The 11,366-nt window shown below is 49.0% G+C and overlaps 1 pseudogene across 1 annotated transcript; it reads left to right on the top strand.

Annotated features, from left to right (window-relative positions):
- Nucleotides 1–302: 302 nt before the first annotated feature.
- LOC308567682 (histone-lysine N-methyltransferase PRDM7-like) lies at nucleotides 303–10,698 on the top strand (annotated as a pseudogene). The gene is made up of 5 exons: nucleotides 303–456; nucleotides 1,274–1,376; nucleotides 1,582–1,915; nucleotides 9,369–9,659; nucleotides 10,665–10,698. The product of its transcript is annotated as a histone-lysine N-methyltransferase PRDM7-like (transcript).
- Nucleotides 10,699–11,366: the final 668 nt, after the last annotated feature.

The following is an 11,366-nucleotide window of genomic DNA, read 5'->3' as shown; positions in this document are numbered from 1 at the left end:
AACACCAATTTCTGTATTGTTTAGATATGTTTCTGCCAACTATTTCTTTTTTCTCTCCCCAGTACCCCTCACTTTCACTACTATAGAGAAAACTGAAAGGAAAGAGCCTTAAGGCATGGGTTCCAATCTTGAATTCACTACCCACATGGCCCTTTCTTTTCCCTCTAATATTCATACTTCCCAGGTATTTCCAAGGGTTGTTGAAGTATTGATTAAAGTCATGCATGTAAAATATATCATAAGTCTTAAAGCATTAAGAAATGAATGTTGTCTTTTAACGTGTGACTTTTACATTGCAGGCAATGTCCAGGGCACCATTAAGTAATGATTCCAGTTTGAAGGAATTGTCAGGAACAGCAAATCTGCTGACCACAAGTGGTTCATAGCCGGCCCAGAAACCAGTGTCCCCTCCTGGGGAAGCAAGTACCTCTGGACAGCACTCTAGACCAAAATTGGGTAAGAGAAAATAATTTGGAGGTTTCAGTTCCACTAAGTCCTCTAGAAAGGCTGATAAGTATGGCTTATGTATGTGGGGTAGACTGCAGAGGCCTGGATTGAAGCTGGACTAAGCTGAGACAGAAGGTAGCACTGGAACTTTGGGCAAATCTTATAAACCCTGAGCTCCTGAATGCTCATGTGTAAAGGGAACATAAGGATACATAACTCATATATTGTTTGAGAGCATTACATTATATTTAAAGTAACTGACACATGCAAGTTTTCCAATAAATCCATCTGTGATAATAGCAACCATACTTTCTTGGTGTTGTACGCCCAAGCCTTTACTCAATACCTAACCCATAATGTGCCCTCAATAAATATTTTATGAATGAGTAAAGATTGGGAAAGATTTTCCCTGATAATGGGAAAAATCTAGAAACTAAAATTGAATCCGTCTTTGGTAGTCTTTGTGGAGCCTTAGTCTCTCTTACTTAACAGAGGAAAATACCAAGAGTATATAGAAGAACAGGTAATAATTTTTTAAAAATATATCTTTATTGATTTCAGAGAGAGGAAAGGAGAGGGAGAGAGATAGAAACATCCATGATGAGAGAGTCATTGATTGGCTGTAGCCCGCAACCTGGGCATGTGCCCTGACCGGGAATCGAACCCTGATCGCCTGGATCCTAGGTCGACGCTCAACTGCTGAGCCACACCTGGCTGGGCAGAACAGGTAATAATTTAATGGGAGGAGATTGTGTGTTTTCTGACAAAACAGGGACCAACACTCCACACCCCACCACCCTCTCTCACCTGCTCTTCTCCAACTTAGAATTCAGGAGGAAGGGGATGGAAGTGAAGATGTACAGCTTACAAGAAAGAAAGGGCCACATGTACCAAGAGGTCAGCGAACACCCAGGACGGCGACTACCTCTGTAAGTGACCCTCACCAAGAAGCATGTTATATCTTGATACAATAATTTCATCTGGTCATTGGGTGCCCAAATCATTCCTTTCCTCTAGTGACCTGGAGTACAGGATTGAGGCTCAATTATGTGAGTGCCTGGGTTCTCTCTGAAACTCTTTACGTCCAGGAACATGCACTACACCTTTCCTGATCCCTGTTCCTCTTGCTTCCAGATTGTGAGAGGTGTCAGAACTTCTTCATTGACAGCTGTGCTGTGCATGGGCCCCCTATATTTGTAAAAGACAGTGCAGTGGACAAGGGGCACCCCAACCACTCAGCCTTCACTCTGCCCCCTGGGTTGAAAATCAGACTGTGAAGCATCCCCGAGGCTGTGCTTGGAGTGTGGAAAGAGGAATCGGATCTGCCGGTGGGTCTGCACTTTGGCCCTTATGAGGGCCAGATCACAGAAGATGAAGATGCAGCCAACAGTGGATACCCCTGTCCTCTGGCTTCACACATCCCTCCTGTGGTTTGGTGGGACCCCACCTTCTACATGCTAGATCATGGGTGGGCATAATATGGTTAGCTCTGTGTACTGAGTGGAGTTTGTATGAACAGGGAGCTCCTGTTTGAGGATCAGACCGTGAGTGGGAGCAAGGTGGTACAGACACAAAGGAGCGGCTCCTCCCTGTGAGACTCCTGCTCTGAGTGGACAAATGGACTCAGACATATAGATTATGAGTCAGAAAAATATCGTGTGGTCACCATCGACAGTTGAATCCCCATGCAGGCTGAAGGAACCCTAGCCCTAACGCTAACAACCCTAAGCCTAGCCCTAGCTCTAAACCTAGCCCTCACCCTCGCCCTAGCACTAGCCCATTTCAAAGAATGGATGAATGAATTTGTTAGTCTTTTGCCAATATTTCCCAATCCTTAAGTTTTTAAGAGTGACTGTCCTTATTTTACAATTAGTCTTTATAGGGCCACAGGTGTGACTCCAAAATACCCAAGCCCACCAAATCTTTTTACCTCCCCAAAACCTCCTCAGTTCCTCAGATTCACATAGATAATTGGCTTTATGAAACCCAGTCCTTGGACCTTTCAAATGCAAATACCTGGTCAAAAACTCTTATCTAGATAATCTTTTAAAATACTAAAATAAAATACAAGTTTCTGGGAGGTGAGCCTTTTTGAAAGGAAAGAAAAAGGAAAAGAAAAAGGAGAACCTTAGCAATCTATGTAAATCAATTTAACTTATTTCAACTATTCCTTTTTAAATTTCAAGCTGTTGATTTAATGTCTTATAATTTGTGGGAGGTGTGCTTTTTGAAACTGAGAGTATGTTTGAAATGTGTTCATAAAACTCAATCTAAAGAGTAGTAATTGCTTACTTTAGAGGGGTCACTAAAATCAAAGGTTTTAAAGAGTTACGAATTTTAATTAATTGGGAAGAAAGTGTATGCTTTGGATAACAGAAGGTATAAGGTACGGAAACATATTTTCAAGGGAAAAATAAAGTGAGTTGTTCTAAAGCTGCTTGTTTCAGAATGGGTAAAAAGGTCTGAACTTAATAACACACTCAAAGAATATAAAAAAGACTTACAAGGGAAAATAGACAAATTGATAATCGTAATAGATTTAACACACCTCTCATTCAGGAACAGAGCCTACCTCTTTCAGAACCAACAGACGGCCACTAAAACCTCAATGTGATGTAAGAAACTTCAACAACATGACCCGCAAATGGAGTTCAACATTCACAAATAATCCGCTCTACCCCCAGGTTTGCCTGATCACCTGCGCCCGGGTGTTATTCCCAAGGTGCCCACGAGATGGCAGCATTCAACATGCAGGTGATGCCCTCTACCCGGCCGCTTTTCCTGAGCTCCTGCGCCCGGGTGTTATTCCCAAGGTGCCCAGGGGAGGGCAGCAGAGAAACACGCTTGGAATGTCTCTAAAGTGACCGTGGCCAGGGCGCAGAGGGAGCAGAACAAAGGCGCTACACCCTCTGCGCCCCAAGGATCATGATCTCGGGAACTGAATCTGACCGGGGCCTCCCGGGTGAAACGCGCAGGGAATGCTGTTGGCCAAGGGGCTCCCCAACTCTGTCTCCACTTCACGGACAGAGGCCGAGGCCCATGAAGGCAGCCAGTCCGCAGCCAGCTCCGTCAGGAACCTGGGTGTCCAGCCTCTGGGCCCCAAAGATGCGACGTCAGGCCGGGCACCAAGCAACATCACGTGGGCTAAGACGTCACGTTGGCGTGATATTGTTGGGGGCAGAGATGTGGATCACCCTCTGTTAACCGTGATTGTGAAATGGGGAGGGCACCTCGTAGGAACAGGACCCTCAATGTTTAATGATGATTCACCGTACTGACTATAGAGGATTTTCCTACAGACCCCGGGAAACTGCCGGATGTGCTACGGTGCAGCCCACATCGAGCCCACTGAATGAACCTCATTTCAGCCTCAGGACACGTCCCAGTGGCTGCCAGGGCAAGAGGGTTTAAAGGTCACTTCCACCGCAAGGAGTCGTTAACGAGGCTGCGACAGAGGGGTTGGCGTGTCACTGGCAGCCCAGCAGGGTAGTGCGGTTGGTTAGAGGTACATCCTGACTAGGACAAGGTTGCGGGTTTGATCCTGTCGGGGCACATATAAGAATCAACCGATGAGTGTGTGTCACAGAAGAAGATGCACTGGCTGGGGCCCCAGGACATGGCCTGTGGCCCGCAAAGTCCCTCAAGTTACAGGAGCAGCTGTGACCACAACGCCAACCGCATCCTCCCCCACGGCCAGCACCGATGGCTCAGGGTGCTGAGGGCACAGAGGGTGCTGAGGCCACCACCCCCTCCCCAGGGAAAAGGGCCTGCAACCACAGACCTGACAGCTTCACCACCCCGAAGCCCCGGCCTTGATGGTCAGACTGGGCGAGTGCCGTGGAGAAAATGAAATGAGGACTGAGGTGAACGAGGAAATTGCCAGATGGAAAACTCCTCCCACTTGTGTTGAATGGCCGAATGGACACACCTGCTTCCCCAGGACACTGGCCTGGCTCTGAGACGTGGCTCAGCCCAGCCTTCCCCCTGAAAGCTCAAGGAGCATCCTGGCCCCCCAGATGGCACCGCTGCAAGCCTGGCTGTCGGCCCACTGTGCCTAGAAAACCAACACAGCATTACACAGGCAGGTGCCCTCTACCTGACACCCCCTCCCCCCTGGACAACCCTGCTCCCCACTGCACGGCCCTCATCTCCCATTCCACTGACATCCAGCCTTGAGGCCTCACGCCCTGTGTTCATCTTTGGCCAGCTGATTCACTCCAGGAGTTAGGAAGGAAACCATAGCAGGGGTTCGTTCTGCTCCACAGCGGGCACAGGGCTGAGAAAGGTAGATGGGGCAGGTGTGGAAATTCCTCACCACACTCCTCGGTTCCTCCTGTCTGCAGCCTCCTGGACTGTTGTCCTGGCCCCATACCCAGTCCACAGCACCCAGGATACCCACGGCCCTCCCAAGCCCCTTCAAGACAACAATCTGGATACGAATCCAGGATCTTTATGCTGCTCAGAAACTCTGACAGCCTTTATCTGGGGAAAGAAAAGGCCAGAGAGAGGCTGCAGGAAAATCCCAGGACAATCTCAGGGAAGAGTCCTGAGCACCATGAACAAGACAGATATCCTGTCTACACTTACATTTCTGGATGTTCATTTGCCTGAGGGAAAAACCACCCTCTTTTGGGGAGATGCTGGCTGGGAACTATTGTGGTTTCCAGAAACAGATAAGCAAAGGGCTTTATGGGCACTGTCCTGGTGGGCGTCTGTAAACCAGGTGAGACTCCCCACATAGCCTGTGCATAGTGCTGCCTGAGCCACAAGGCTTTGCTGCCTTACCTCTGAGGGAAGGCAAATTCCGGAGCCTGCAGGGGGGGCTGTGTCACCAAGAAGCTGCCTGCCTGTCTGCCTGCCTGCCTAACACTGGTGCCAGGACCCTCCTCCCAGTATGTGCTCTGGGGGCTGCTGCTGGGTGGGTCCATGCATCCTGCACACAAGGAAAGTCCACAGCCCAAGGTGGGAGGGATGGGGCCCGGCTCACATGCAGCACAACCAAGGCAGAGCTTGGAATTCTCTTAAAATATAGAACTATCGAAATAAAATACTGGAAGACAGATTTTAAGAAACACCCTCAAAAGCATGTCCAATAACAAAGAAAAGAAGACCTAAGATACAAGGTAACCATTTTGGAAGATTGTTCCAGGATTTCCAACATCCACATAACATCTGTGCTAGAGAGAGACCCGAAAACACAGAGGAAAGAAATTATCAAAGAGACTATCAAGTAAGATGACCAAACAATGCCCAGGGCTTAAAGTAGACCTTGATGTCTTACTTTAACTCAAAGGCTTAGCACAAAGGTGAATTAAAGGACTCTTACCTAAGACTTAAAAATCAAAACAAGGCCCTCCTTTTCAGCTTCAGCCATTCACGGCAGATAGAATATAAAACAAAAAGAGTAACCAGTGAACTGACAGAAAAAATCCAACTCATAGGTACAGGTCCCAGAAGGGTGGTTACCAGGAGAAGGGGGTGGGGGAGGGAGAATTGGGTAAAGGGCCCAAATATATGGTAACAGCCCAGGTGGAGTGACTCAGTAGTTGAGCATCAACCTATGAACCAGGAGGTCCAAGGTTCGATGCCCGGTCAGAGCACATGCCTGGGTTTCGGGCTCGATCCCCAGTAGGGGGTGTGCAGGAGGCAGCCCATCAGTAACTTTCTCTCATCACTTATGTTTCTCTCTCCCCCTCCTCCCCCATCTGCCTCTCCATTCCTCTCTCTGAAATCAATAAAAACATGTTAAAATATACATATACAGTCAAAGAAGGCTAAGCACACAACTGAATATACAGATACCAAATTATGATGAACAGTACCAGTCAATTATGTGATGTTAGTAACCAGTGTTACCTCCATAACTTTAATCTTTTCAAAAGCCCCAATAAAGGAATCACATGTGACTTGCAGAGAAAGAAACGTGCAGCAGTGATACGAGGCCTTCAGGTTTCTAGTGGGAAAAGTATTTTAAACTCTGAATTCTGTCCCTGTCAAATCGTCAGTCCAATGTGAGGGCAGATTAAAAACACCTGAGACCAACTTATCAGGAAATTTATTTTTCAATCACCCTTTACTGTAAAGTTGAAGACAGTCTCCAACATAAGACATGTGTTGGGACAGAGAGGGCGAGACCTGTGACTCGGGACACCCTGGAGCCGACCCAGGGAAGCTACTGCAGGGGCTGTCGGGAGAATGGCCTCAACCCTGGCTCGGGGACACATCCCTGGGATGGGGACAGGGAGGAGGGCTGCAAGCAGCAAGTCTTCACTGGGGACACTTCAAACACTAGGAAGACTAAAGGATGTGAAGAAAAGCAGGCGATGGGAGAAGAAAAGGAAGATAATTAGAAAACCCAAGAAAGCATGTCTGCAACCACAGAAGACTCAGAAAAGTGGGGGAGGGGCCGCAGTCATAGCCCAGGCACCTTCCTGAAGAGGTGGGAGGTCTCAGGATGCTATTGTACTGGAGGACAATATAGAGACACCTATTGAGGTGCAAATTCTTTAAAGGAATTGATGATAACAATGGCCCCTAGGAAATGAACCAAGATAATGATATCTCTACTGTGGGGTGAGAGTGGGGGGAGGCGGGTCTCAGAACCTCCACCCTCTGCTGCAGGGCAGGAGCTGGCAGGTCCTCAGGGGCACTGCAGAGCGGAGTGCAGGGCTGGCAGCGGCTTCCTTTCATTTTCTGCTCTTTCCTCACTGTCCTATTTTGTTTCATGTGCATATTTTATTTTGACAAATAAAAAACATGAGAACACCAACCTGGGCAGATTAAGGGTGGGGGAGGACTGAGTGGAAGCTACCCTGCCGCTCTCCCAGGACCAAACTGGAATGACAACTAAACTACGGAAAAACCATCCTGAATAACCAACTGCAACTAAAGACAAGCTGGACAGCACCCCCATAACCAAGGAGGAAAAGGGGAGATCGCATAGAGACAGGTAGGAAGTGCGGAAGCACGAGAGGGCTGGCTGGGCTTCCACAGGCAGCAGCTGAAGGTCCGGAGGGAGATCTCAGCTGTGAGGGATTCCCACTGAGGACTCTGGGACCTCAGCCCCTGGTGGGGCTCCCCAGTCCAGAGCACCAGACCTGAGACAGGGGTGCATATAACATCTGGCCCTGAAAAGCATCCGGGTTTCTATCTGCCAGGGAGAGAACGCCTGCAAATACAGGCCCCCTCTTCAAGAGCCAACCCACAAAGTTTCATGTGCAGCCACTCACCTTGGGCTCCAGCAGAGGGAGGGCAGAGTGGACCGTAGCTGTGTGAGGAGACTCTAAGGCTGCTGGCTCTGGACATAGACCTCAGAGGGCACCCCTCTGGATTCCTGTGCTGAGCCATTTACCCAGACTGCAGAGGCAGACACTGGCCTTCCAAGCAGCTTTGGCCTGAGGAGGAAGCAATTGCCCCACCCTGCAAGAAAACCTCTCGCCCTACCCCGCTGGAGTTTCTACAGCCTGAGGCTCATTAAGAGAATCAGATTAATCAGCATGCAGGCAGAGGCAGACCTCAGAGTGCTTTGAGTCTGCCTGATCTGCTTCTGGACCCAGGCCTTGCAAAAGCAGACTTTGGTGTGCATCTTGGTCCTATCCAAACACACTCAGCCCCAACAGAGGGGATCTCAAGCTGTGGGTTATTAATAGTTCCAAACAGGGTGCTCAAGGCCACTCACAAACAGCGTCTCGCATTGGCCTGACCTAGAGACCCTCCAAAAGAACAGCTTGTTCTAGCAGCCCTACCTAATATATAGAAACAAATGAAATAGGCAGCTATTATGGCAAGCTTCAGCTGCTGACTCTGACACAGAACCCTAACACAAAACCTAATCCAAACTTTCACCCTAACACAAACACTAACCCTGGCCTAAACACCAGCCCTAAACCTAACCTTACCCCTAGCCCTGACCCTAAGCGAAACCCTAAACCCTAGCCCTAGCCCTAACCCTAAACCTAGCCCTAGACCTAGCCCTAGCCCTTGCCCCAGAATAAATACAGATCTATGTATTAAATATGCTTTAAAATGTACCAATCTTGGACAGGATAATCCTCAAAGATGGTTAAGCATGAAATGCAAGGAAAGTAGAAATTGCTACTGATTCAGGCTCTGTTAAAGTTAGTACTAATTCTTTATAAAATGTCAGAGAAACATTAACAAAAGAATGAAATTCCATGGTTGGCACATGCTCACAATTATTTAAAGATAAAGAAACAGTTTAAGGCATTCACACTAGAATTCCTAGTGTCATTTTTTAAAAGTTTTGGTTTCCCTCAATCACAATATGCAGTCCTCACCCCCATTTTGCCAATCCTATGTGCTTAGCAAAAAATGGACTACATTTGACCTCTGAGTCTAGAATCTCAGAGAATTAGACAGAAACACTGATGGCCTTGGTTAGAAACTCCTCAGAATTCTAGACATCATATCAGAGCCACCAACCCAGGAATGTCATAAAGTGGTGGCTCAGGGGGATGAGCCAGTCTGGAAGCCCCTATAGTCTAACAGGACAGAACAAATTGTCTCAGGTCCTACATCTTCCAGACAACAATCCAACGCCTCCTTTCAAACAACTGTTTTTCCAGTCAACTTCTAGAGTGTGGCAGATCTCTGACACCACCTGATAACCTGTGGTAAATGAAGCCCCAGCCCACAATCTCTGTGGTCAGCAAGGGCTCCAGGATGGCTTCAGTTCAATGGGGAAGGAGCACCAACTTTGGCACCTAAGCCAGGGGTCACTGGGACAGAATTTTCTTCACAATGTGGCTTCTCTGATGTTGAACAAGGTATGAAGTTGAGGTGAAGCCCTTTCCACATGCATCACACTCAGGGTTTCTCACCAGTGTGGATTTCCTGGTGTTCAATAAGGCTTCTGTTCCTAGAGAAACTTCTCTCACACTCATTACATTTATAAGACACAGGAACCTCAACATCCCCCTCCTGGCTCTCTCTCCCTATGAGTGTGAAGACTGTGGCAAGTCTTTCATCACAAGCTCTGCCCTTGTCATTCGCGAGAGAGTCCACACTGGGGAGAAGCACTACACCTGTGAAGAATGTATCGAGGTCTTCAGTCACAGCTCAGACCTTACTAAGCACCACAGAACACACACTGGGGAGAAGCCCTATGAGTGTGATGACTGTGGGAAGACCTTTAGCCAGAGCTGCAACATCCTTGAACATCACAGAATCCACACTGGGGAGAAGCTGTACCGGTGCAGTGTGTGTGACAAAGCCTTTAGGCGGAATTCATATCTCCTGAGACATCAGAGGACCCACAGAGATAGAAATGTTCAGGATGCTGAGCATGGAGAGACTTGGGAGAGTCATGGGAAGCTTCTCCCCCGTGTGGATTCTCCTGTGTATTCATGGCAAATGTGCCGCCTCCTCCCAGTGGTGTTTTCCTGCTTTCTTTGTAACCTGCCCTCCAGTTCACTGGCCCCTGCACATGTACCTATCTGGGCAATGGCTTCACCCAGGTTGCACGGTATCTGCCCAGGCTCCTGTTCCAGGTGCTCCTCAGCAAGAGTCAAGTCTTGGGTCTTCATCTGTTTTTCACCACCTGAAAGAACAAAGGGCCTGCAACTGTCTGTTACACCCTGCGGCGTGGAGGAGAGCTCTCTGTTGAGTCCCAAAGAGGCAAGAATGACAGAGGTCGATCTATACCATGGATGGGGCTTAAGTACAAGCATGAGGGAGAACAGGCATGCTGGGGAGTGAGGAGACTTGGGAAAGGAAACAGGTACATCAGAAAAAGGGGGCAGACTGTGAGGATGCAGGGAAGGGGCGAGGACTGCGCTGAGTCTGCATGCAAAGGCTCGGAGTTCTAGCGATTGACAGGCAGGGCGGTGCACCTAGGACTGGATAATCAAGGGCTGGGCAGAAGGCAACCATAAGCAAGGCACATGAAAGGACTTCGGAGCGTTCCATACAAATCAGAGAAAGGACCTCAGAAAAGCACAGTCACCTCTGTTCTCATCCCAGGCAGAGGTAAGGTCCCCACACAGAACTGACTTCGGCGCTGGGGGATCTGAGTCGGAGCCCCCACTGTGCCACCACTGAGCTCTGTGAACTCAGACAAGCCAGGCCATCTGTGAGCCTCTGCACCCTCACCTCTGAGATCAGGCTCCATCGTCGGTCTCTAAGTGGCTCCCAGCTGTCACACACTGGTCCCATGGCCTGTTTCCTGAAGAGACCCCTCAGCTCTCCTCTCATCTCAGGTCTCGCCACAGGAAGGGACTCAACACGGACTGAGCATCTGCTCTGAGCCAGATCTGTCCTGTCTGCTTCATCCCACTTAACCTAAGAGAACGCAAGGCCAGAAGGGTTAAGGAGCTGGTCAGTAACAGGATTTAGAAACAGTGATTCCAAATCCAAATACATGGCTCTAACAGCCCAATAGGTTCTAATGCACAAAGGAAGCCAGGAAACCTTAGGAGAAATGGGTGCCCATCAGTCTTACCCAGGGAGGTCAGAGTGCCACCGTCGTCCTGCCTTTCATCTCCACACACCTTCACCTGAGGTGACTCCACCTCTGAACGTCCAGGGGACACAGGCAGAGCCACATCTTCCATTTTCAGCAACCCCTGAAACAACAGTTACCCCACCTAGCTCCCCTCCCCCAGATCAGTTCCAGAGGTGGGCACATGCAGAGAATGCACATCTGCCTAGAGGGGCCTGTGGAAAAAGGCAAGCAGGCACCCTCTTACCATCTTGTTTCCTCTCTCAGTGGTAAGCAACCTTGGGATAGATGAGAAAACAAATCCCATGTGGGCCTAGGGTGGGGGTGGAGGGAGTGTGAGGAGAAGGGATGTAACCAGGAGCCCCTCAGCAGGGACGGGGGCTCGGCTGGGGCAGGAGCGGCTCCAGCTCACCTGGGACTCCGGGGTGTACCTGGCAGCCACCACTGTGTCTTCTGTGAG

This window comes from Miniopterus schreibersii (genome assembly GCF_964146895.1).
Source record: "Miniopterus schreibersii genome assembly, chromosome: 15".
In the NCBI taxonomy this organism is placed as follows: Eukaryota; Metazoa; Chordata; class Mammalia; order Chiroptera; family Miniopteridae; genus Miniopterus; species Miniopterus schreibersii.
The sequence above is the reverse complement of the archived record's forward strand: the minus strand, read 5'-3'. Positions and strand labels throughout refer to the sequence as shown.